At 48.8% G+C, this 25997-nt stretch overlaps 1 protein-coding gene and 1 long non-coding RNA gene across 5 annotated transcripts in view; one reads left to right on the top strand and one right to left on the bottom strand.

Annotated features, from left to right (window-relative positions):
- ZBTB16 (zinc finger and BTB domain containing 16) overlaps window positions 1-3378 on the bottom strand; it is a 192911-nt gene extending 189533 nt beyond the window's left edge. Inside the window, exon 1 of one of the 4 annotated variants that reach the window (XM_083481018.1) lies at window positions 3189-3378. The gene's annotated coding sequence lies outside the window, so the exon portion shown is untranslated. Of the gene's footprint in view, window positions 1-863; window positions 1569-1798; window positions 2102-2726; window positions 3075-3188 lie in introns of those variants that run through there. The other 3 variants (XM_083481019.1, XM_083481017.1, XM_083481020.1) reach the window with 3 other exon arrangements.
- LOC310696116 overlaps window positions 1-25997 on the top strand; it is a 158831-nt gene that overhangs the window by 126690 nt on the left and 6144 nt on the right. The window lies entirely within an intron of this gene.

Raw genomic sequence — 25997 nt, 5'->3', positions numbered from 1 at the left:
CCCCAGGAAACAGGAGCTGGGGGAAACTCGGGACTCGGTTCCCAAGTCCCGGTCAGGTCTCACTCGCTTCCCACCAACCAGGCTCGGTACCTGAACCCTAGTACTTTCCCCCATCCGCACCAGCGCTAGAATGGATCGCTCCGCATCTGAGCTTCTAAGCGGAGCTTTCGGTTCACAATTGATCCAGGGTGAAGATTGGAGAGTAATCTTATTTGTTTAATTTTTTGTGTGGGGTGCGCGTATTTTTATGACTTTGCGGGAGAGGGCACTTTGTGGCGCAAGTCTGAAATGTGCCATCAAGGGAGAAGCGAGCAGGGCGCGTTTACTGGCAAGGAGATATTCATGAGGTCCAGAAGCCGCGATTTAACCCAGCAGAGGAAAGAAAGCCAGGCGAAATCCCCTCGTATTTTGCAACTAAAGAAGGAGGAGGGGAAAGAAAACACTCTATCTATATATATTTAATACGAGTAAGGGGGAAAACGCTTTTTTAAAAAGACGTCTTCTTTGCACTTCTCTTCAACACCCCCCCCCCCAAAGCAACCCAATTCATAATACAGTTAAGCCGGGAGAGTGTACATTTATTTTTCAGAACTGAGATCGAGGAGATATATACTGCCCAAGCAAGCACTTGAATTGGGCTTGGAGGGGGTGAATCCGCGGGTGTCCATCAAATTGGAAGCCAAAACTCCTTTGGGGCCCGAGGCAAAAAAAGTCCGAAAATAAATCCGAGGTCTGTATTGTTTTAGCCTCGTTGTTCGCTGGCGCCCTTTGCGCCGGTTGCGGCGCGCAGGCGGAGGCCCCCAATCCCCACACCACGCACACATTTAAAAACAAGGTGCAATTCTGATGTTGGGGTAACTGACCTGTTCGTCTGTGCACCTTCCCCAAATAATTCGCTTTGAGCAACCTCCAACTATTTTGACCAACAGTTGCTTCCGATGGCCCTGCATATGACCGCTCCCAAAATACGTGTGCTCGAGCAGAGCCCTGTTCCGCCAGGCACGAGGATGAGGAACCCAGGGCTCACATATCCCGGCCGGCGCACGCCCTCAGCAGCCAACACGCGCAACTGCCGGCGCTCACCGCGCACCCCGACCTTTGCACCATCCCCCAAAATGGCAAGGTTGGAGCAAAGTGCAACCGCCCCGCTTCCCCCCGAAGAAGAGCAAGTTGGTATCCCCCCACTTCAACAGGAAACCCCAAATATTCTACTCTCTTGCACGGGATGCTGTTCCCTTTGCAACTGCGTAGGAGCGCACAGCCCACAATCTCCTTGTGCTTTCTAACATCAAATGATTATTTTATTGACATATGGGATTTCGTTGCCTTTTTTATCCTTTTCCCCTTCCTTCTCGGCCTTTTAAAAATAATTTCTTTTATATCTATTGTCCCCGGGCGCGCAAATGCTGCTTCTTCGCCTGCCGTAGTCCAGCCAGGCTCACACGCTCCACGACTTCGACCACTGTCCTGCGCTCGCGCGCCACTCCGCTCCCCAAGAAAAAGAATAAATGCCCCGAAAAACTTGCCGCGCGCTCCCCAGGTGCCCTGCAAAGTGTCCCGAACTGACAACCCTCCCCCCTATGTTCCCCTCTCCAAAGAATGGGAGGGAAGGAGGAAGAAGAAGAAAAACGCCATCAACCACCACAACAAAAAAAGACCCTTCCTTGGGGCACTTTTTCTCTCCCCCACCCCAAGTTTTGCGCAGGAGCCCTCGGGGGCCGTCGCTTGCCCCGTGCGTAATTGCGCACGCCAGCCCAAGGAGCAAGTTTTTGGCTCGGTCCCGCTCGCGGAGACTTACCGGGCTCTGCACCGCGGAACTCTTGCGGGCTGCTAAAGAAGCAGCGGCGGCGGAGGCAGGAGGAGGAGGCGGCAGTGGCGGAGGAGCGGCGGCGGCCGGAGGAACAGCATCGCCGGCGCGTCAGGCGAGTTCGCAGCGCCCGCTCTCAGGCTCTCTAGCTGCGCTCGGCGGCGCGGCTAGCAAATCACCAGCGGCTGCCTGACGTTGCCACGGCTGGCGAGGCGCGTCGGGGCCGCCCCCTGCTCTCCTCCCCTGCGAAGCCCCAGCCAGGCACCATCTTGACTGCTGGCACCGACGGCTCCTGCCCACAAGCGGCCGCGCGCGGCGCAGCGCCCGGACCCGGCCTAGCCACGGCCAGCCAGCGCCCGGAGCCGGACGCCGGGGCCGCACGACCAAGTCGGGGATGGCCTGACCCCTAGCTGCCAAAGACGCCTCTGCTGCTCTGGTTGCAGCTGGGCTATTGGCTACGCGCGAGGCCAAGAGTCCGGCGCTCAAGAGTTGCGCCCGCGTCACGCGAAAAAATTCAACAGGGAGCAAGGGAGGGGAGGGGACCCCTGTTGAATTTCGACCTGCTCGATGGCTCTTGGAGGCGCGGGAGGGGAGGGGCTGCTGCTGCCAAGGAGGGCAACGGGGCTTGCTTATACCTCGAGGGGCTGCCTAAGCGCTAGTCTGCCTGCACCATACGCGGTTCTCGCGTGCAAAAGAACCCATTGACTGACGACGGCGCGGTGGACTGCCGGGACGTAGTGGAAGAAGCCGCCCCGATCTACAATTGGACAGCGCTGCCTTGGGAATGGAGAGGCGCCGATGCTTCAGCAGTGGAATTGGATGCCTGGCCTGCATTCTGATGGAAATATTCCCTAAAGCGAGGGTGCACGACAGGGGCGCTCTGCACGTGCCCAGATGCACTCTTTTTTAGCCCACTTACCAGTTCCTTCCCGAGGATTTCTTTTCAGTCCCTTGCGTCAAATGAATCTTGATGTTACAGATACTACCCAATCGCTCGTGCGCTTAACCCACTTTCCATCACCAAATACACACACACACACACACACAAAGAGAGAGACAGACAGACAGAGAGAGAGAGAGAGAGAGAGAGCCTGCAACTCAGGACCCAGACAAGGTTCGCCACCAACCGACGCACATGCTTCTTGAAGCGCTCCTAGGGACTCCGCATTGGAATTCGACCCGTGGAAACGCCGTGCGCAAGGGGAAGGCAGAGAAGCGGTCCACATGATGCGGGGGAGGGCTAGTAGGATTAAAATGAGCCCCCTTCCCACAACATGCCCAGCTCCCTTTGATCCAGTCCATCTGTGACCAGATGTTTTCGGGGCAGTAACTAAGGGAACAGAACCGTTTCAAGTACAGTACAGTATTACACAGCGCGGACCTGTTGTAACTCGCAGCAGCTTCTTCGGGGTGGGTTGGTGGGTGGAATTCCGGATTGAGAAGCCGATGCGCTCAGAGGGGCAGCCCCAGAAAGTTGCGCTGGGTTTACTGGAAAGTCCGATCCGGAAAATACGCGCGGGACACGCGCGCGCGCGCCATAGGGGCTCTCGAGGGCTGCTGCTGCTGCTGGACAGCGCTCTCCCTCTGCCCGGATCAAATATGGAGGCGGCGGCAGCAGACGCCTACGGGAGGGGCGGAGGGGGAGGGATCAAAGCCCCCCTCCTTTCTCTCTCTACTCCGCCTCCCTGCTGCTACCTGCTGCTGCTCAAACTCGCGAGCCCCAGCTGGACGCCCCCGTCCGCACCGCAACACACACGCCCCAGGTTAAAACAAGAAAACGCGTGCGCTTCGCCACCACGCATCCAAAATTAAGACAAAGACTCTCCGTCCCCGCACCCATCCGGTGTTCTACCGTCTGCGAGGCATGCAGGGGATTCTTCGCTCCTCGCCCCCCCCTGCCAATCCTCGTCGTCTCCCCGCTACACACGGACTACAGTGGTACCTCAGGTTAAGTACTTAATTCGTTCCGGAGGTCCGTTTTTAACCTGAAACTGTTCTTAACCTGAAGCACCACTTTAGCTAATGGGGCCTCCCACTGCCACCGCGCGATTTCTGTTCTCATCCCGAAGCAAAGTTCTTAACCCGAGGTACCATTTCTGGGTTAGCGGAGTCTGTAACCTGAAGCGTCTGTAACCTGAAGCGTCTGTAACCCGAGGTACCACTGTAGTTCGCACGCCCAGGTAGATCCACGCAGTGGTTGCTAATAAAACCAGATGGGCGGGATATAAATCACCATCACCATCATTAAAAATTCTTAAATGAAACGAGGGGTGGGGGAGGAAGAGTGGCTGGGATGGTGACTTCACAAGTCAAAATGTCCTGAAACTCGAGAGGGTGTTTCATGCGCTGCAAAATGTTGGGGGGGCGGGTGGATTTCTTTTTTTCAGTCGGGGTTATAGGAAGCTGCCGTATTACTGAGCCAAGTCAATGGCATATGTAGCTCAACACAGAGTGGCAGCGGCTGTCCAGGATTTCAGGCCTTTGGGAAAGTGAGTAGCTACAGGAGTGAGAGGGTTAAATAATTCACACACAGTCCATCCTCTTAGAATCAGTAATTCCAAATGGAGTGGGGGGTCCAGCATATCTTTGTGCTATAGGAGGACTGGTAACAGGTTGCAAATATACACACCTGCTGATGCCACTGAAGCTGCACTCCTGCTATGCATGCTTACTTGGGGGTTTGCTGAGTAAACATGCACAGGATTGCCCTGGAAATGTCCCTGTGACCCCAACATACCCCCTAAAATGGGAGGCTCACTCACTGTGAGTGTCTCTGCATGCTCTGTCCTGGCCATGGGGAAGCACACTCCGGCCAGAGACTCATACAGTGAAGCAGCGGGTAGAGTCGCTCTGGGTCCTGCTCCTCCTGACTCCCACACACTGTAAAAGCAGGAGTAAAGAGTGCAAGGGAACCTCTACTTTCAATTTACAGTGCCTCTGATGTCCCCTGCTTCTCAGAAGTCTGAAAAATGCAATTGAGAAGGGAGGGCCAACAGCTTAGTCCCCATCACAGACTGAGCAAGCGAGAAATGGAAAAAGAACAATTTTCAAGTTCCTTCCAAGAAAGCTGCTCCTCCAGTTTGCTTCTTTCACTTGGCTGTTGTAGGAGCAATTTTGCCAAAACAGGGAAAATGCACAGTTAACTCTCTACATCTTAAACTTCAGTTTAATTGGTTAGACAGAGGGAAGGTGAAGAGGGGTGTCAGTGTGGACATACTGATTGGAAGCTTGGAACTGGGCCAGCCCTGACACCCGACTTTTGAATGCTAATATGACAGTTTTCAAATATGTTTGGGATGCAAGAATCCTCTTCAACAGCATGAAAGTAACTGACACTCGAACTTGTGGACATAAAGCTGAATGTAGGAAGATTCAGGACATATTTTTTTTAAAAAAGTATTTCTTCATACAGCCTGTAGCAGCTGAACTAAAGAACTCACTCCCATTGGAAGCAGCAATGGTCAATATTGGATGGCTTTGAGAGAGGGCTGGACAAATTCATGGGGGATAAGGCTACTGATGTCTACTAGGCATGATGGAGGCTGGGCCCTGTTCCCACTGCCAGAGGCAGTAATGTTCCTGAGTAAGAATTGGTGGGAGGAGTGCTCTTGCGCACAGAACCTGCTTGCCACTTATCCCCTTGCATCTGGGTGTGAGAACTGGTCCATTGGCCTGATCCAGAAGCTCTTCTTATAAAGATGGGAACAGGGAGGAACTCGGGGTTAGGTGGGGGGGGGCGCTCCACAGTCACCGCACAGCCCCATGTCCTGTTTGCTCTTAAAATGGAAAATTAGGGAAGTTAGGTAAGTTTAGACAGGAGTATTAAAGTGTCTCATGCTGACAAACAAAGGTAATCATGCTTGTTTGCATATAGAATACAGTCTGTGTGTTTTACTATAGTAGAATTGTAGAACTGTAGAGTTGAAAGGGACCTTGAAGACAGTGGCATAGCGTGGGGGGTGCAGTGGGGGCCGGCCGCACCGGGTGCAACATCTGGGGGTTAGGGTTAGGGGGCGCAAATCCACGGGGTAGGGGGCGCAAATTACCTGCCTTGCCCTGGGTGCTGACAACCCACGCTACGCCACTGCCTGAGGATCATCTGGTCCAAACCCCCCTGCAAGGCAGGATTATGCAGCTGTTCCATTTGGGGATCAAACCTGCAAGCTTGGCACTATCAGCACCAAGCTCTAACCAACTGAGCTATCCAGGCCAAGAATGAACCATTTGTCTTATGCCCCCGCCCTGTAGATGATATTATATATTAGGTCACTTACTTCAGAATGTGGCAATTCATCCCTTGATGGGGAATTTCATTAGCGCAAGCAGATTCTGAGCTGATACTGTGCCCTAAGATTTCAGATTAAAACTGCAGAGTGGAAGGAAAGGAAGACCTTTTTTCTGCCTCCCCACTTCCAGCTACTCTCTGAAGACTGGAGAAGAGACCCTCTTAAGAATATTACGGGGGTGGGCAGAGGAAGGACTTGTATTCTTGTTATAAAAAAGTTGCACCTAGACATTCTATTGTTGCGCCCATAAACTCCATATAGGTAAAGCTATGGTTTTCCCAGTAGTGATGTATGAAGTGAGAGCTGGACCATAAAGAAGGCTGATCACAGAAGAATTGATGCTTTTGGAGGAGACTCTTGAGAGTCCCATGGACTGCAAGAAGATCAAACCTATCCATTCTTAAGGAAATCAGCCCTGAGTGCTGACTGGAAGGACAGATCCTGAAGCTGAGGCTCCAGTACTTTGGCCACCTCATGAGAAGAGAAGACTCCCTGGAAAAGACCCTGATGTTGGGAAAGATTGAGGGCAGAAGGAGTAGGGGACGACAGGGGCGAGATGGTTGGACAGCATTCTTAAAGCTACCAGCATGAGTTTGACCAAACTGCGGGAGGCAGTGGAAGACGGAGGGCCTGGCGTGCTCTGGTCCATGGGGTCACCAAGAGTCGGACATGAATAAATGACTAAACAACAGCAAGGTACCATTTAGCTCCTTGCTGCCATATCACAGTTTCTAACACAGCTCTTGCCCCTGCTGCTGAGTGGGGCTGTGGCCTTCTGCCCTGAAGTCTTGCCCCAAGGAGCTCAAAAGGAGGCCATAGTTCAGAGGCAGAGCACCTGTTATGCATGAGGAAGGTTCCAGGTTTAGGTCCTTCAAGGAGGGCTGGGGTGAGATTTGCCTGAAACTCTGCGGAGGTGCTGCAAGTCAGTGTAGACAATGCTGAACTAGATGCACCAACCATCTGGTTTGATTTAAGGAAGCTTCCTTGACTCTCTTTGGCCCATGGAATATCAGGCTCAGGGCCTTGAAGTGTTTCTGTTTTAAGCTTCCTTGGTTCCTATGACCAATCCTGGTAAGAGGCAGGATAGAGAAAGGCCCTCAGGGTTGGCTGGAGGAAGCTCTGATTAGGCAGGAATTGGAGCTGTTTGTACATACGCATACAAAACCCCCGTTGTGATAAGGTTTTATTATTTATTTCTAAAGTCCTAGCTCAACAAACAAGCAGGACTTATATAGGGCTGGCAGGGCATTTTCTGGTGTCACAGAATGACCATGAAAGGCTGAGAGTGAAGATTTACTGCTGGCCTTTATAGAGAGGACAAGGATGTGGAATTGCAAGATTACGATGAAATGGGGGGTGGCGGCAGGGCGGGGGGGGGGGAGAAAGGGGGAAACAGTGTCTGGTGGGTGAACAAATCTGCTCCTCAGAATAGAGAGAGGCTGCGATGGAGGCTGTGATGAGCAGATTTGGAATACAGAAAGTCAGATCGTTGGTCCATTTAGCTCAGTACTCCCAACACTGGCTGGCAGCACCTCTCCAGGGCTTCAGATAGGGGTGTTCCCCAGCTTCAGGCTGAATTGCATTCCAGCTTGGAATCCCCTTCTAGAGTATATCTGGTGGTTTGTTATTTTCAGCACCTATGACTTGTACCCATGGCTTATGCCCCCTGAGTTTACATTTTGATAATATTTACACCATTCATTCAACCAACCAACCAACCAACCAAACAAACAAACCCCACAAGTTTCCTTATATGTACAGATGAATCAAAGTGGGGAGAGAAGGGATGGACACCCTGCCTTGGGTCTACTCTTTGAAGTGTGCACAAAGCATGCTAGAAAAAAAAGGGTTTCCAAATTAGAGTAAGAGATCTCTCTCTTCATAAGAAATCACACACTTCCACTCTCCCCACCCCCTTACATGGTACAAATAGGATGTGAACTGATATTACAGCCAGTTAAGATAGGAAAATAAGAAACACATTTAAGAATGGAGATGCCCCGAGGCTCGTCACCGGGGTGAATGTAATCTGCAGAGGGAAAGTGTGTTTATAATTATAATGGGGTTTAATGTATGCTGGGGACAGATGAGGTTGGCACTCATTTTGCATGGACGGCCTGATATCAAAACCCTCACAAAAGGTGGAGGCGCGGAGGTTATTAGATCCATATTGAAATGCTGAGCTGCACATTCTGTGGATAAGGAATTGAGACAGGGGCTAGCCGCACAGAACATATGTGCACCTGAGTTGTGGCCTGGGCTAAATTCAAAATATTGGTGAACCTTATTGGATCTGGGTACCTGAGGTTTTGAAGTATTCTCTTCCTTGGGTTTTAAGCTCTGGAGATGAGGAGAACCAGTGCTATTTTTCTAGCAAAAGAGATGCTGGTATTCACCATGAACACCTCCCTTGTTCTCTAATCAGGGCAATGGTGCACACCTGAGAGGTGCCGGAACTGAGTTCTGGTGAGTTCTTGCTGGAAAAAAGCCCTGATGAGAACATTTTTGTAAGTGCCAACGTCATCAGAGGTGATTATTATTTTATTTTTAAGGAATAGAAGAGGTGCTCTTACAGTTCAGTAACTGATTAAAGAAGAAGAAGCAAAGAACAGATCAGAAACCAACTGACAGTTCTCCAAATGGAGAGGTGCAAGAAGTGAGGTTCCCAAGAATCAGTACTAGGCTGACCACTACCTGTAAAGTTGCTTATAAATGACATGGAGTTAGGGGTGAGCAGAGACGTGGTGAAGCTTGCTGATTCCCAACTTTGAAGACCCATGGGCAGATTTGGGTTTTTTGAGCAGCTGCCATGGGTGATGTGCCCTCTCCTCACTTCTTGCTCCCCTCCCTCAGAACACATTTTTCTCCTTAACGTTAGAACATTAGTGAGCATTCTGTGATGTCACTGCATCTTACCCAATGGCTAGGACAGGTTTGGAAGTGGTAGGCAAAACAGGAAACAGCCAGCCTTTAGCCTACTAAACACCCTGTTGAACTCAATGGGAGTTACTTGCAAGTAAGCATGCATGGGAGAAGCCCCTCCCCTTTATTAGATGTTGAAAAGAGGGCCTGATGAAGAGGACTACAGCCCAAGCACAAGGGAAATAGCATGACAGTGAGGAGTTTTGCTTACCTACTAACTTTCAAAAGGCTGGAACTCAGAGCTGAAATTTTGTAGCTAAGGGGGCCATTTTTACTGCTGCACGCATAAAATTAAGCTGCATGAGTCCCATTAGCAGTAATGGAAACCCCATAGCTAAGTCCCTGCTGAAAGTTAACTCACTGGTGCATTTAACCTTTGTTTGTGCATATGTACAATGTGAACGTACAAAAGTGGTTTTTGTTTGATTGTATGTTTGTTTCACACAGTCGGTGATTTCCAGAGGAAGCCAGCCTGAATGCAAACACTTCCACATCAATCTTCCAACAGGCCAGACAGTGTCGGGGAAAAAGGATGGTCCTCTGCTTGTGCCTGCTAGAGCTCAGCCTTCTCTGCTGGGAGGGCAGGCACCTGACCCCCACAGCCTCCAAGGAAGAAGTGGGGACCTCACATCAACCCCCAGGCTGTGCAAAACACTCTCAGGGGGAAGAGAACCCCTCACCACTTGCAATAAGCCAAATAGATGTCTAGAATCCCTGTAGTCATCCCAAGGGCCACGCTCCCCTCCAGGCAGTCTTCTGAGGGCCACATATTGATGGGCGGTGCCAGAGGCATGGCAGCAAATGTCATTTTCCGTTTTGTACAGTAGGCTGGGGTTTCTGCACACAAACACTGCCCTTCATCCAGGCAAGCAAGAACCATTATCAGAATTCGAGGACACATCCCAGCCAGGAGAAGACATTCGAGGAAGGAGTGAAGAAAGTCCAGTGTGGGTGTGGTCTGGGGCCAGATAGAGAAGTGTGGAAGGTTATATTTGGCCTCCAAGGCCTGAGGGTCCCCACCCCTCCTCTAGCGGGTGTAATTAGACTCCTTGAAATCCCCCTTTCATCTAGACTGGGAGTTAACTCTGGATAACAGCCTCCAAACCTATAACGTACAAAGGAGTTCATACCCGATGACTCTTCCTCTGACTGAATCTCTGCCTTTTTAGGATAGCAAGAATATAATTCTGTCTCTTATTGGTGGGGTCATCTCACCTGCAGGAGCTGCCTGTCTCATTTTGCCACCTGAGGCTAAATGGGAAGGTTTTGCCTTTAGAACCCCACCCACCAAACCAGGGATGCCTTTACTGGGAGTTCAGTGAGCTCCTGCGAGAGTTCTGCAAGATCTCGTGAGATCTTGCCAGAACCTGCCACTGCATTACCCCAGTGGCAGCGGTGGGCAAGTTACCAGTGGGGGCACCACCCCCTTGGATTCTGCCACCTGAGGCAGCTGCTCTGGTCCTCCTCATGGGCAGGCGGGCCCTGGTGTCATGCCCCCTAATCTATCATCAATTTACAACCAAGGTCTAAGCACACATACTCAGAAAGGAGCCCCATTGAGTTCAGTGGGGCTTACTCTCAAGTAACTGTGTTTAGGATTGCACTTGAGATTCCTAGACTTATCTTGAACCTTCTCTGGCAGCCTCCAAAGTCCATATGCCCTTCTCCCCACTGTGGGCTCCTTTTTCTCTTAACAGCTGCATGTTGTTGTTTAGTCATTTGGTCGTGTCCGACTCTTTGTGACCCCATGGACCAGAGCATGCCAGGCACTCCTGTCTTCCACTGCCTCCTGCAGTTTGGTCAAACTCATGTTGGTAGCTTCGAGAACACTGTCCAACCATCTCGTCCTCTGTCGTCCCCTTCTCCTTGTGCCCTCCATCTTTCCCAACATCAGGGTCTTTTCCAGGGAGTCTTCTCTTCTCATGAGGTGGCCAAAGTATTGGAGCCTCAGCTTCACAATCTGTCCTTCCAGTGAGCACTCATGGCTGATTTCCTTAAGAATGGAGAGGTTTGATCTTCTTGCAATCCATGGGACTCTCAAGAGTCTCCTCCAGCACCATAATTCAAAAGCATCAATTCTTTGGCGATCAGCCTTCTTTATGGTCCAGCTCTCACTTCCATACATCACAACAAGGGAAGAGAAACAGCAGGTGCCTTCCATGCAGAAGACCCCAATTTCAATCTCCCACTTCTCCAGTAGGGCTGGGAATGTCCTCTGCCTAAATCACTTCTGCCAGTCAGTGCAGGCAATATTGAGCTAGGTGGGTGAAGGCTATGTAGCAGGAGAGGACCTGGTGAGATTGTAATGTTTAAGGCAGCCTTTCCTGAGCTGATGCCCTCTAGACTGCAACTGGACTGCAATCCTCATCACACACCTGCAAACTAGCGCAGCCAGCCTGTGGTCAGGGATGATGGGAGTTGCCTGTGAAATGCTGGAGAATATATCAGGAAAAGTGTAGGTGACAACAATAAGGTCATTTGTAGCTTACAGACCTAAGCTTGCAAACACTTGGAGGACCTTTGTAAGCTGTGACTCAGGATCACTTTGACAGCCCAGGCTAGCCGGCCCACATTCCAAGACTTTATCCCTGCTCCTTGCCCCACTCAGCTCAGAAGAAGAAAATATTACCAACGGTGACTCAGCTATGGAAGGCAGACTTTTATAGTGCTGAGAAATGGGAACCCAGGCTCTCTGCTGTCATGTTTTCCTTTCTCTTTCCCTGTGACAATGCATGGTTTGGTTTGTAATTGCATTAAAATGTCTTCTCTAGCAGCCTATGACCTAATCATCTCTTCAACGCCTATATTTAGAAGCCGTCCTTTGTACTCAGGAGAACTGAAGCCAGAAGTAACAAGCACTGCTCTTGATGTCTTAATAAGCGCCAGGTTTGTTTGGAGGGTGTTTTTTGCTCAATTTGCTGCATAATTATTTATTTTGTCTCCCCACCCCACTGCCACCTTCCATTTCACTTCTCATCTCTTTAGCCTAAAAGGTTTGACATTTTACCAAATCATGGATAAATTTTGCGTAGTATCAAGGGGCTGCTGTGGCACCGCATGAATTGTGTGTGTGTGTGCGCCTTCCTTGTAAATCGAGAAGTCCAACCCAATGGGAAGTCTGCAAGAAAGAAGTGGAATCAATTAAAAATGTAAGAATAAATTATTTTAATTAAAAATAGCTCAGAGGCAGAAAGAGCGAGATAAATGGAGAGGGGATGTGCTCACTCTTAAACGAGTCTTCAGAAGCATCATTGATGAAATCGTTTTGGAAGATAACATTTTAAGGTGTGTTTTGGGGGAAGAGTAATCTAGTAATCTGCATGGTGAAAGATGCCCACTAAGGAGAAAGGAAAGAAATGGGGCACTTAAACTGGTACTTGCATTGTCCATTCAGTCTTTATCTGCATGGCCATTTATTATTATAGTAATCTAATTCCAAGGAGTTCAAGGTTTCCCCACCCGTTTATCCAACAATAAGGATGTGAGATAGGTCAGACTGAGAGATACTGGTCACCTAAGATCACACAGGAATCTCCATAGATAAGTGAGCATTTGAACCTGGGCCTTCACCATCTTAGTCTGATATTCTAACCATGACATCACACTAGTCCTCACTGAGACCCCGATGCCATTATTACTCACACTACCAGTTAAATAGCTCACTGATGCAGTTCACAAGAAGTGGATGTGAGAGCTTGCCGTTATTTGGGGGCAGATCAATAGCCCACCGGTCTTACCTGCTGTCATGGACTGGTTGGACTCAGATGAATGGTGGGAGGAACCAGCTGAGGAACTACTAAGGGAAGAAGATTCAGAGCACGGGGAGTGGTGGGGGAATAACGATGAGTGGTCATAGGAGGGGAGGGAGAAGATTGGGAAGAGAAGGTGTCAGGAGCTGAGGAGGTAACAGGGCTTAGTGAGCTGGGAGAGTTTGTTGCAGAGAGAAGTACAGAATCGGCGACAGAAGCTGAAGCAGAAGAGGAGAGAGGCCAAGAGGCAGAGATGAGTCATATGGTGAGTCACAAGTGTCTCCCCCTCCTGCTGCAACAACATCTCCTCCCTGATTGCTCCCAGAATCAGAAGAGGCATAAAAAGGGCGAAGAAGAGATTGGTAACACACAGGCTCAGCCTCTGATTGGGATGCACCCTGAAGAGGAGGGGACTTAGGCAGCTAGGGGGAGGCAAGTACCTTCAGTCTCAGCAACTGTTTCATGGGGGCCAGACCTACCGGAGATGAGTTTCTGTGCTTATTAGGCCTGGCACTCCTGTGCAGAACACATTTTTGCTAATAAAGAGTGAACGCCAACTTGCACAGTGTGATTTACTGCTGGCTCACTCCTGGTAGCTTCATTGTCTGACAACATTGACCAAGCCAAGATTTCACAGAAATCTCTTTCTAAAGATCTAGCACAGGGTGGTCCAACACACAGCCTGCAGCCTGCATGTGGCCCTCAATGCCTTTTTGGGTGGCCCTTGCTAAGTACCAAAGCTGCAAGGAAATGGAAGTGACAACATGAAAGCCTTGCCCTGGTTTGCTCATGGCCACTGCAAGCCACTCATCCCAGCTATGGCTGATAATCCTCCTTGGGGGCTTCCTATTCCCCCATTTCTGACTGCCCAGTCCCTTCCTTCTGCCTCAGGGAAGGCACAGAACCCCACAAATATCTGCCCCCTCCTCCTTCCTCCTCTGTCCACCCTTCAGACTCCTATCTGTCCCTGACATTCTTCATCTTAAGGTGTCGTATGTGTTTATGGTGTTATCTACACTGGTGAGTTATAAAGTTAAAAATGTGTTATAAAAATGTTACAGATAGGTAGCCGTGTTGGTCTGCCATAGTCAAAATAAAAAAATTCCTTCCAGTAGCACCTTAAAGACCAACTAAGTTAGTTCTTGGTATGAGCTTTCGTGTGCATGCACACTTCATACCAAGAACTAACTTAGTTGGTCTTTAAGGTGCTACTGGAAGGAATTTTTTTATAAAAATGTGACACCAGAGGGCTCTATAGAGCAGCAATCTGTCACCAATGAGAAACTGCATTGGGAGCTATTTTTCAATAGCATTTTCCAGATCGATGTAGATCCAGCCTATGAGTAGACTCAAATGGTTCTTTCCCTCCCCTCATACAAATATCTACAAAGAAACTGCATCACCAGAAGCCTTTGCTCATGCTTCACTTGAAGATCCTTAGCTCATCAAGCCTCAAGTAATAAATTACTTGACTTGCATTGGCTCCCAGTAAAAATGCACACCTTGTTCAGACATCTGATCCTGTTCCATGCTGACCTAGATGACTAAAATTCAGGAGCCATCGTGTCCTGACAGGAAACTGGCCCTCAAATCCCCACCCTGTGAAGTACAAACTGAACAAAGAAGAACTGAGGAGATGTTGCAAGTCTAATTATGGAGCCACACCTCGCTGTTGCAGGCTGGCTGCCAAGCTATTTATTAACCAATTTTATTTCTTGGATATTTGCAGGAGGTGCAACAAGTTCTTGCTATCTTATCTGTCTGGAAACTGGAAACAGGTTGCTGGGACTTCTGATGATATTTGTACAGCAGGATCCTTGGCAAATTCCCCAGACTTCAAAAAATCCAGAGCATTAGAGATACCTCCTCCAGTTGAAGCAGTCTTTGTCATCCCAGTGGAAATCTGGGTTATTTATTTGTTGTGCTCACATCCCACTCTTTCATGACGAGAATTGGACACTTGGTAGTGAAGTATGGACAGGCTTTTCCCACGGGGTCACCTTGGCTCTGGAATGTGTTCCCCCTGGAATATCTGTGACTGACTCCTCACCACCCCAGTCCAGAGTACAGTATGAAGCCCTTTTAGACTGCCAGACATTCAGCTGCAGGTCTCAGTTCCTCTTGGTCAACCAGCACCATGCAGGTGTCAGGGACTGGGCAGAGGAGGAATGGAAGAGACCACCTCCCCAGCCTGACCCTTCCAGAGAAGAAGAAGACAGTTCAGACTTACAACGGGGGTTTGAGGGAGGTCACAGCTCAGAGGTAGATGAGGGGAAAAGTGGGGAAATAATGGGAGAGGAGGAGCAGGCAGAACCGGAGCAGCAGCAGCTGGCTGACACGTTGTCACTAGAAAGCATTCCAGACCCTCCATCTCCCAGAACCTGGCAAGCCTTAAAAGTAGGAGAGCAAAGAGCTCAAAGACAGAGGGCACTTAGCGGAAACCATAGAGGGGATGGTGTTGTTGTCGAATGAGGAAGTGGGAGAAAAGAGGGGTGGAGATTTACTTGGGACAATGCTATTATTCCAAAAGGCTGCATTCCCAAGCCTCTCTCTGTAAATATTGAATAAAAAGCAGGTGGTAAGGACTTTTCCTTGTCTTATCCATTTTTGGCAACCTGCTGTGGCGGTTGGTTCCTCTGCCACCTGACAGCAGGATTGCAAATACCCTTGGCCCCTATCTAACTTTAGCCACACAAAAATGGAAGTTATGTGTGACTGGTTGGTTGTACCAGTGTGAGAGTGGAGATATGAGTCCAGGTACATAGTTAGTTCTGCAAACCACCTTTTGAAAGCAATGCAATGGGCACAGAGGGTGCCGCCATCCAGTGGCATAGCGTGGGTTGTCAGCACCCGGGGCAAGGCAAGTAATTTGCGTCCCCTAACCCCTAACCTGCCGCCGCTGCCAGCTTCTTCTTGCTGCTGCCTGGGCTTGTCTGGTGTGGTTCTCTCCCGCGCTCAGCGCTGCGCTGGGTGGCCGCTGCACTGTCCCTCTCCCAGATAGTCCCTCGCTCTCTCTCCGCACCGCATGCCTGGCACCCACCCCCTCCACAGTGGGCAGCGACCCAGCGGCTCGGATCGGATTCGCACAGCCAGCAATGCAGTGAGAGAGAGAGAGTGAGCCAGGTAGGGGCAGAGAGCTGAGAGTGCGAGCGCCCCCCCAGATGTTGTGCCCGGTGCGGCTGGGCCCCCCCTGCACCCCCCACGCTACGCCACTGCCACCATCCTGTTCTCGTGTGTATCCATTGTGGATCTTGAAAAGATGCACACATTGCATCAGATGATGCCCATAGTTCCTGTTCCAAACAACAACAACAACTTTATTATTTATATCCCGCCCATTTGGCTGGATAGACAAAAGCTAGGTGGGGGCATCTTTGTTTACCAAAGTATTTCTCTACCTTCAGTTGAAATCTAAGGACTGTATTCAACTAAGTTCCACCCAAAGACCTACTAAGTCCGTCATGTGCATTAACGTCAATGAGTCTACTCTGAGAAGGAGCAGCACTGGATACAATCCTTTGCATTAAAAAAACAACCCCAAACCTTCTTGACATACAATATAAATTGCAATGCAGAAAATAACTCCTGGGTGAAAATAGGCTCATCATGAGTATAAGGACTAAGGGTGGATCTACACACAGGAAAAAACACACTATAAATAAGTCATAAATAACAAAAGAAAAAAAGCTATGTAAAATTGCATACATTTTATTATTATTATTTTTTGCTGTCCTGTGCTATCTGGTGTTTCATGTTTATAACGTATTCCAAACACTGTTTTTTGACTAATGTAGCTGAGTCCGAGGAGTAAAGAAGACTAGAATCTGTCAGTGTAACCCTGAAGCTGCAATCTTCAACCTACTAAACATAGTGGGACTTTCTTCTGAGGTCGCACTGCAAGTGTACTTAAGTCCCATCGAGCACTTCCTGAACAGGTAAGCTCTTTTGTAGTTGCCCAAATTGGGAGGTGCCTTTAAAGGGTGTGTTTGTGACCACAGCCCCTCCCTTCATCTCATTCCTGTGTAAAAGCAGCAGGCACTGGTGTTCTCCATCTAACCACGTCTCATCTACCTACCAACTCCTCTGGAAATGCTTCGTAGATATACCAGACAATTTTCATCTCAGGAACTCTCTGAGCAACTCCTTCCACCAGTTGAAGCTGGCAGGGAGGGAGCCCAGGAGACAAATAGGAGGAAATCATCCAGCAGCTGGGCACATTCTGAAGGATAACCTGGGCCCTCAGCAAGTGTAAATCACTGTGATCTCAATTGACTTTGGTGGGTGTCAAATGATGTCTGGAGGCCCTGTGCTTCCCCCCTTCCCCCAGTGCAGCTAAGCAGCCCTGGCTCCAGAGCCTGCTTATTTCAAGCTAAGGGGGAGCAAAAGGAGGGGCTATTTATTTTTAAACCCACTTTATAAAAGAAGACGAAGCTAATTTCCCTCGTTTTCCTTTGGACTCCTGCCCGGGCTTCTTGCTGCACATGCATCCCTTTCCGAGCCAACAAACTGGCAGATACCAAATGCCAAGTCGAGCCCAGAACAAAGAGGATAATCTGAAAGGCGAGAGGTGCTGGTGCCAGGAGTAGTTGGGTCCCTGGGCTTTGACTGCCCTCGCAGTGGCCACTGCTGACCTCTAGTGGTTCCTTGGGGAATTGGAAGGGTGAGGTTGACATGCCAGGTTCTCGCCAGTGGTGCTGGCTTATCCAAAGGGCCGCGTGGCACCTCCCTGTGCTCCTGGTTGGATGCCAAGGGAAATGTTCTACTTTGTTACTTGGTGGTTCTGTAATTTCACCCGTTTGTTTGTTATGGATTTGGTTATAGCTTATGCCTTTATAACAGATGTCTTAGTCTTTAAGCTGCTACTAGATGCTTTATGAACTTTGCAGCAACAGAATACAACCGTCAGCCTTCCAGAAGATATAGATTTAGTTGTATTTTCTTTTTTAATCAATATCCTTGTTTCATTTTTATTGGTTCCCTTATGCAAATCTGTTTATTTTTGGAGGTGGGGATGCGTGTTGTAAATGTACCTTGATAAATAAAATATATAGTAGAAGACTCATTGGGGTGATCACATGGAAAGGAGAGTGTTGTTGTTTTTTGGTTTATTTCACTATTATTAAATTTATATCCTGCCTTTTCCCCCAGACTGGAACTCAAGCCCTGGGATGGCTCAGTTGGTAGAGCATGGGACTCTTAATCTCAGGGTTGTGGGTTCGAGTCTCATGTAGGGCAGAAGATTCCTGCACTGCAGGGGGTTGGACTAACCTGTGGCCCTCCAGATGTTTTGGCCTACAACTCCCATGATCCCTAGCTAACAGGACCAGTAGTCAGGGATGATGGGAATTGTAGTCCAAAACATCAGGAGTCCAAAAGGTTGGGGATGCCTGGACTAGACCATCCTCATGGTCCCTTCCAACTTTACAGTTCTATGATTTTCTGCAGCTAATTCTATGTCATTTTTTTTTCTGCCTTAAGCCCCCCAGAGTGATGAACAGCCTGTGAATATAAAAGAAAGCTACAATTAAAGTACAATAAATGCAGGAAGTCAAACGGAACAATATAAAACAGCAAAATCACCCATAATTACACTGGATATGACTTTCAGCAATGCATGCTATCCATTCATGCTCTCACCATAGACACAGCCCTCCAGCATCCCACCTCTCCCATAGAAGCTGGGACCTACTGCAGGCAAAGGACTTTCTGCGCAGCTGGCCCTATGATTCCCCATGCACCAAGCAGGAGGATTTTCAATTCTGCTGGACGGACATCTGTGACGTTACCATATGAGAGTGCTGGAGGTGAAATAGTTAAACAGGTTACCCTATCAGAACCCAGGGGGGGTGGACTCAGAGGGACTATAAAACCAGCTCTGGGGGGAGTTCATGAGGAGTTCGTTGGGAGTTGGGTGGTTGGTTGGAGTGGGAGTGAATTGGGATAGAATTTGTGGGTAGGTTGAGTTAGTGTAGCAAAATAGGCTGAGTCAGGAACAGTTATGGTAAATATCTCTCAGTAAATATCTGAGAGGTGGTTTAGTGAGTGAGAGCAGGTAGCGAAAGTTATAGGACTGGATAGGCACCCCGTGAATGTAATTGACTGATACAGTGGTGCCTCGCAAGATGAAAAGAATCCGTTCCGTGATTCTCTTCGTCTAGCGGTTTTTTCGTCTTGTGAAGCAAGCCCATTGATGGATTAGAGGATTAGCGCTATTAGCGCTATTAGCGGCTTTTAGCGGCTTTTAGCGGCTTATCTGCTTATCAGATCAGCTGATAAGCGGCTTAGCGGCTTAGAAAAAGGGGGGGGAACCCCGCAGGAACTCGCAAGACATTTTCGTCTTGCAAAGCAAGCCCATAGGAGATTCGTTTTGCGAAGCACCTCCAAAACGGAAAACTCTTTCGTCTAGCGAGTTTTCCGTCTTGCGAGGCATTCGTCTTGCGGGGCACCACTGTACTGTTTATGAAACCACACGCTTGTTAAACTGCAATAAATAAACAAAAGTTTATGTTTCAATTTAACGCTGACTGGACTCAGTATTGTCCCAGGTAGGGCCTGGGTGGTGGCAGCGAGAAATAAAGTGGTGGCACAGGGATCAATCGATGGTGAAACGTCCGGGGACCCTGTGTGATCACCACAACATCTATTTCAATTCTTGCCTTGCTCATTTTAAATGGCCTGCAATCAACCAGGCCACGTGGTGAATGGCTGGCTTGGGGTGTGGTGGCCACCCAATGAATGGCACCCACAGCTACTGCAAATATGGAGAAGCCCATTATGGGCCTGCACTTGCATTGAGCTAGCTCAGAATCCCTGCCTGTCTGGAGGAATTCTTTATCTCCTCCATGGAAGAAAAATGTTTCCATATTCCCTCCCGCCGCTCCTGACCTGCCGTCCCAGGGAGCCCTTTTGCCCCCGAGAGCCATAATGTTATTTGTTAACATTTTTATGACGCCAAATGGTCTGCGCCGGAGCGGGTGCCATTCTTTCGCTGGGAAACCATATGGCACTCCAAGTAATAAATAAGGTATTGTGATAGTTAATGAACCTAATTGCTAGCAAAGGCTTTAATACAAAGCCTGCGCTGCTGAGAATTTAGCACCGCATTAGGGATGCGATGGAGCTCCCCTGACTTCTGAGGCTTAATTTAAGTTCTATATTGCAAACCCCAGAAAATAATTCCAAACCCTCCTGCTGCAAAAGCAACCTGCTGCTAGACTGTGATTATACTGAATTACTAAAAATCGCAATCCATTTTATACACACGGTTAACCCTTGCTAGGGCTGTCTCCTAGAGGTGATTTGATTTTCAACCACTTAAATCACAGCTTGGGGACAGATATGTAAATAAACCCTGGGCACCATCCCATACACGATTCTCCATTTTTGAGCATTGCCCCCAGTGCCATGACTTTCCCTTTCAAGCAAAACCCTGGCCTAGCCAGAGTAGCACTGTGCCAAAACCTCCGCTCTAGTTCCTTTTCTTCTCTTGTGAAAGAGGCATCTCTTCTTCTATGCTCTTCCAGAGCATAGAAGACACTTTCTTTATGGTTTTTCAGGGTGTGTGGTTGAGATTACTCTATGGTTGTCAGCTGGCTAATGGCTTAGGCCCAAAATACCTGAAAGATAACTTCCTTCCCTCTAGGACTCCATGGGTGGTAAGATCAGGAGAGGAAGCCCTCTCGGTGGTTCCACCACCCTTGGACTCTTGGGAAAGGGCATTCTTTGTGGCAGCCCCTAAGTTGCAGAACTCCCTCCCCATAGAGGTGCATCTGGAGTCTTCATTATATAAAAAAGGTAAAGGGACCCCTGACCATTAGGTCCAGTCGTGACCAACTCTGGGGTTGCAGCACTCATCTCGCTTTATTGGCCGAGGGAGTCGGTGTACAGCTTCCAGGTCATGTGGCCAGCATGACTAAGCCGCTTCTGGCGAACCAGAGCAGCGCACGGAAACGCCACTTACCTTCCTGCCGAAGCGGTACCTATTTATCTACTTGCACTCTGATGTGTTTTTGAACTGCTAGGTTGGCAGGAGCAGGGACCAAGCAACGGGAGCTCACCCCGTCATGAGTATTCGAACCGCCGACCTTCTGATCGGCATGTCCTAGGCTCTGTGGTATAACCCACAGCACCACCTGCAAATGCTGAAGACATACCTCTTTACCCTGGCTTTGGAAACCTGAGAGGTATATTTTGGGTGACCTTATTTCTGCAACTGCAAGTTGTTTTAAACTGTTTTTAACGTATTTTAATTGTAGTAGCCCACCCTGGGACCTTAGGGTGGTTCTCCAGTGCTGTGCAGCCTCCCCACCTGCCTGCACTTCCTGACAGGGGAGGGACCTCATCACATCTACCTCTAGGATTTCATTGAAGCCAGGGAGGCTGGCCACCAGGTGCTTGAGATTAGTGCATTCACTGATAGTGTTTTAACAGATGTCCTTCCTATTACCTTTTTTTAAAAAAATAAAATCTTTCTGCACTGAATTCTTTTAAAGTAAAAGAAAGAGAAGAAGAGAAATAAGAAGAAGCTGCCAGGATCACAGTAGACAGCATCCCTGGTGTCCTCAGCTTACAGAAAAGCTCAGCTAAGGATATCTTGAGATTTTCATGAAGGGTGGGCACCCAGGAAGGCTGCAGAATGCAAACCACGGAAGAGATGGATTGCAGAATGAAGGAAAATACAATACAAACACCCCTTGGGCACCTTGAAAGTAAGGTAAGTGCAAACAAAACAAAACAAAAACCTACACACTGCCCAGGAGAATTTCACTATTTCTTTCCCTCTTCTCCCCTTTGATAATTTTTGAATGCAATTTCTTTTCTCATTAATTGGTATAGATTTTTTTAAAAAACAAAACACACAGAAGAAATGTTTGGCACAATACTGAGGCAAAAAGGCAAAACTTCGGAGGCCTTGCGACCACGAAAAGTGGTGCCCCTCAGCTCTCTGGACTCCCGGCTACACTCACTGTGAGAGATGGACTGTCATACAAATGCTGAACTGTCAACTAGATGTGTGTCCCACAGGCAAGTGAGGTGCTCCCTGAGGCTCTGATAGCTGTGGATCTAAGGGAGGGATAAGTACCTCCATTGGCTGCTGGTGGCGGAATTCTCTCCATTGCTGTGCATGAACATGGGCAGTGCTTTCTTTCCTTAAAAAAAATGTTTAGGGGGACTCTCAGTTTCCTACTTATATTGAAATGCTGCCCCCCAATGAGGCCAAACTTAGATTCACAAAATGTTTAGGGGTATGTGTACCCCTGTATCCCCTCAGAAAAAAGCACTGCACATGGGCATAATTAGAAGCAGTCACTATGTAGACCAGGGGTCAGCAAACGTTTTCAGCAGGGGGCCGGTCCACTGTTCCTCAGACCTTGTGGAGGGCCAGACTAAATTTTGAAGAAAAAAGAAGGAATTCCTATGCCCCACAAATAACCCAGAGATGCATTTTAAATAAAAGGACACATTCTACTCATGTAAAAACACACTGATCCCTAGACCATCTGTGGGCCGGATTTAGAAGGTGATGAGGCCGGATCCGGCCCCTGGGCCTTAGTTTGCCTACCCATGATGTACACAATAACAGGGAGTGATGATCAGTGGCTAGAATTGTGAAGTACAAGTTTTGCATTTGGACAAAATGTGACCTTGTTAATCGGGACATTTGCACCTGGTGTCTTCTGGTGGCCCTGGTTGCAAATTGAGCAAGTGTGCCAAGTAGATCACCCAAAGAAAGGAACAAGGTTTCTCTCACCAGTGTCCCTTCTCTCCCCCCACGGGAGGGGGAGGGGCAGGCAGCATCAATGTACAGCCTAGGATACCCTTCATCTGCCATGTGAACAGATGTGGAGCATCAGGGCAGGGTTTGAACAGAGGCCAGGAGTGAATGGGCAGGAGGCAGCAGGAATGTTCTCTGGCCTCTCAAGCGAGCTGTACACAGACAACACCTCCCTTAGGTAATGGCATTAGAAGCATGCTCCAGTGGTGGAAAAGGTGTGACTCTCACTGTACATGCTTACAGGAATAGGCCCTCAGGTGCGAGCCCAGCCCTGTAATGGGAAAGAAGGGAACAATGTGTCAAGAGTGTTCTCAAAAGCAGGTGAGAGGTTTGGTATGTATTTATTCTCCCAAAGGAACAGGCTGCATCCCTGGGAAGAAAATATGAGACAATCTGATGGGTACCTTGCCAAGGCAACATCCTAAATAAAAACCAACAAGCTTCCCTATACAGCTAAGCAACAAATAGGTTGCCTCAATCCAGCTATGTCCTCCAATCTGTTGATGCTAAACCAGCACTGGGGAACTTCTGGCCCTCCAGATTTCTAGATTTTGTTGGACTCCCATTTCTATAAACCTTGAGCAGCAGCCATGCTGTCTCAGGCTGGTGGGAGTTGAAATCCAACAACATTTGCAGGGCCCGATGTTAGTCATCCCTGCCCTAAAGTGTTCCAGCTTAAGTTCCTAGGGCATTTCTCTCTAGGAACATCTCCCTGAATCTGGTGCCTGCCATCTGTTTTGGACTACAACTCCCATCATGCCCTGCTAGTGTGACTGCATGAGGCTGGGGCTGATAGGAGTTGCACTTCAAACTATCTGGAGGGCACTGGGTTTAGGAAGGCTGAATGAATCAAGCCTGAGTACATGCAACTGTAGTTACCACACTTTCTTCTGCTGCTTGACCTTTCCTCCATTTCCCTTCCTCTGCTGTTTCCCATATCAAATTTCAGACTGCAGGCTCATGGAGACAGGGACCTGCACTATGTCTAGTGCCATGCATGTGCAGTGCTCTCTCTCTCTCTATAAGGACAGAACTTACAAGCCTGACATGGGTGGCGCTATGATCTAAACCACTGGGCCTCTTGGGCTTGCCAATCAGAAGGTCGGTGGTTCAAATCCCCATGACGGGGTGAGCGCCCGTTGCTCTGTCCCAGCTCCTGCCAACCTAGCAGCTTGAAAGCACACCAGTGCAAGTAGATAAATAGGTACCGCTCCAGCGGGAAGTAAATGGTGTTTTCCTGTGCTCTGCGTTCCATCACAGTGTTCAGTTGCGCCGGAAGCAGTTTAAGTCATGCTGGCCACATGACCTGGAAAGCTGTTTGTGGACAAACATCAGCTCCCTTGACCTGAAAGCAAGATGAGTGCCACAACCCCATAGTCACCTATGACTGGACTTAACCGTCCAGGGGTCCTTTACCTTTACCTATAAGCCTGACAAATGCTGTTTCAGCCACAGGTGGGGAGCTCCATCAGATGTTGCTAGGCTACAACTCCCATCATCCCTGACTATTGGCCATGCTGGTTGCTGGGACTGATGGGAGTTGGAGTCCAGCCACAGCTCAAGGGTACCAGGTTGAGGAAAGCTGTCTTTGGTTGCTCTCCTTCTGGTAGGATGTTGGCAGCAAATCTTTTAGCATGAGTCCATGCTAAAACTTGCTTGGGCCTCGTTTCACACCTTGCAATGGAGCCATCCACGTATGTTTGCATCCTTGTCCTCCTGGGTGCTGAAGGCTAAGATTCAAAACCTGACCGCTGTGGGAGTGGCGAAGGGTTGTTGGGGTTTATGGTGTTCTTAGTTTCAGTTGCCCAACTGCATATTTAGAGGACTGAATGTTTCTGGCCTGAAGGTTGCATTCCATAGGCCAACATGCCTGTAAGAGGAGTAGCTGGCCCCTGTTCTCACATGCATGCCTCTTTTTTTTTCTCAGTACTACATTTCTTTCTACATTTCTTTCTCAGCATTACATTTCTGAGTGCTCACTGGAAGGACAGATCCTGAAGCTGAGGCTCCAATACTTTGGCCACCTCATGAGAAGAGAAGACTCCCTGGAAAAGACCCTGATGTTGGGAAAGATGGAGGGCACAAGGAGAAGGGGACGACAGAGGACAAGATGGTTGGACGGTGTTCTCAAGGCTACCAGCATGAGTTTGACCAAGCTGTGGGAGGCGGTGGAGGACAGGGGTGCCTGGCGTGCTCTGGTCCATGGGGTCACAAAGAGTCGGACACGACTAAATGACTAAACAACAACAACAACAACAACATTTCTTTTTCCAGCGCCACCATCCAAACTGGTGAACCAGAAAAAATTGCATGGGACCAGAACCACCACTACCACCACCCTGCTAAGGGTTAACCACCCCTGATTTAGGGGGATAGTTCTTCAGCTGGTCGAAAGCTTTTGAGGAACCCGGCGACTTCTCAAGGGCCATGCCACAGCAAAGCCTATCACCTCTATCTGAGCATATAACATGGAACATTTGCATAGTTTGAGGATTAGTTTCTTAAATCTTGCATCAAGAGAAGTGATCTATGACAACAGCAAAAAGATACAGTAATGAAGCTGCACAGACCCAATTAAAAACCTATTCAGAGGAAAAGATATCCCTTCAAAGTGCCTCCTTGCAAAGAGCATTCCATAGATGGGTTGCTATTATGGATGGGCACATTGTCATTTGATCTCAATCTGCCAAATCTGGGAGTGGCTTCTTAGGAATTATTATTGAAGAAGACTCTCCTGTACAAGCAGGCAGTTTCTCCTAAGCCTTATCAATAAGACCTGCCCGGGCAGTCATAAGAGCAATTAAGGCGTGAGAAACCAATTGGGCAGGAACAAAAGGCATCCACAAAGGCAGATCGCAGGTGACAAGCAGAAACTTCAAGGTGTTTACAACAAGGTTGCTTGCTTCGCAGCATCCTCCCACCACCCTTGCTCTTGTTTCTGCTGGCGGCTTGCATTACAAGTTGAGTTTCAAGGGCTCTGTCTTGGTCTTTTGGGGTGCATCCAGAGCAGACTGTCATCAGGTTTCATGGAGGGGACCTTTTTTCTGTATGGGGATGTAGCTTAGTGGTAGAGCACATGTGTTGCATGCAGAAGGACCCAAAGGCAGCTAGCTCCCTGTGTTTCCTATTCATCACTGTCTGCCTGACCTGTGCTAATCTTCATGTGTTTCCTGTACCTAAGTTTGAATTTCCTGGCTAAAAGGAAAAGGAGGAAGCAACAGGTAGACAGAAATTAAGGAAGAAACTGCACAGAGAAGGGGATAGTCACTTGGTTCTGTTCCAAAAAGACTATTGGGGGGGGGGGGCAGATTTTGGGACCCTTCTTCTTTCCAATTTTCCTCATTGTATGTTAGAACAGTGATGGACATACCAGCCTACATCTGTTCCATGTCAGATTCGCCAGCACTTGCTCACAGATCTCTTCCATCAGCCCCCCCCCCTTTTGTACAATTTTCAAA

The sequence above is a fragment of the Podarcis liolepis genome (genome assembly GCF_965112155.1).
Source record: "Podarcis liolepis genome assembly, chromosome: 16".
NCBI classification, from domain to species: domain Eukaryota; kingdom Metazoa; phylum Chordata; class Lepidosauria; order Squamata; family Lacertidae; genus Podarcis; species Podarcis liolepis.
Note: the sequence above shows the minus strand (reverse complement) of the source record. Positions and strands in the feature narration are given on the sequence as shown.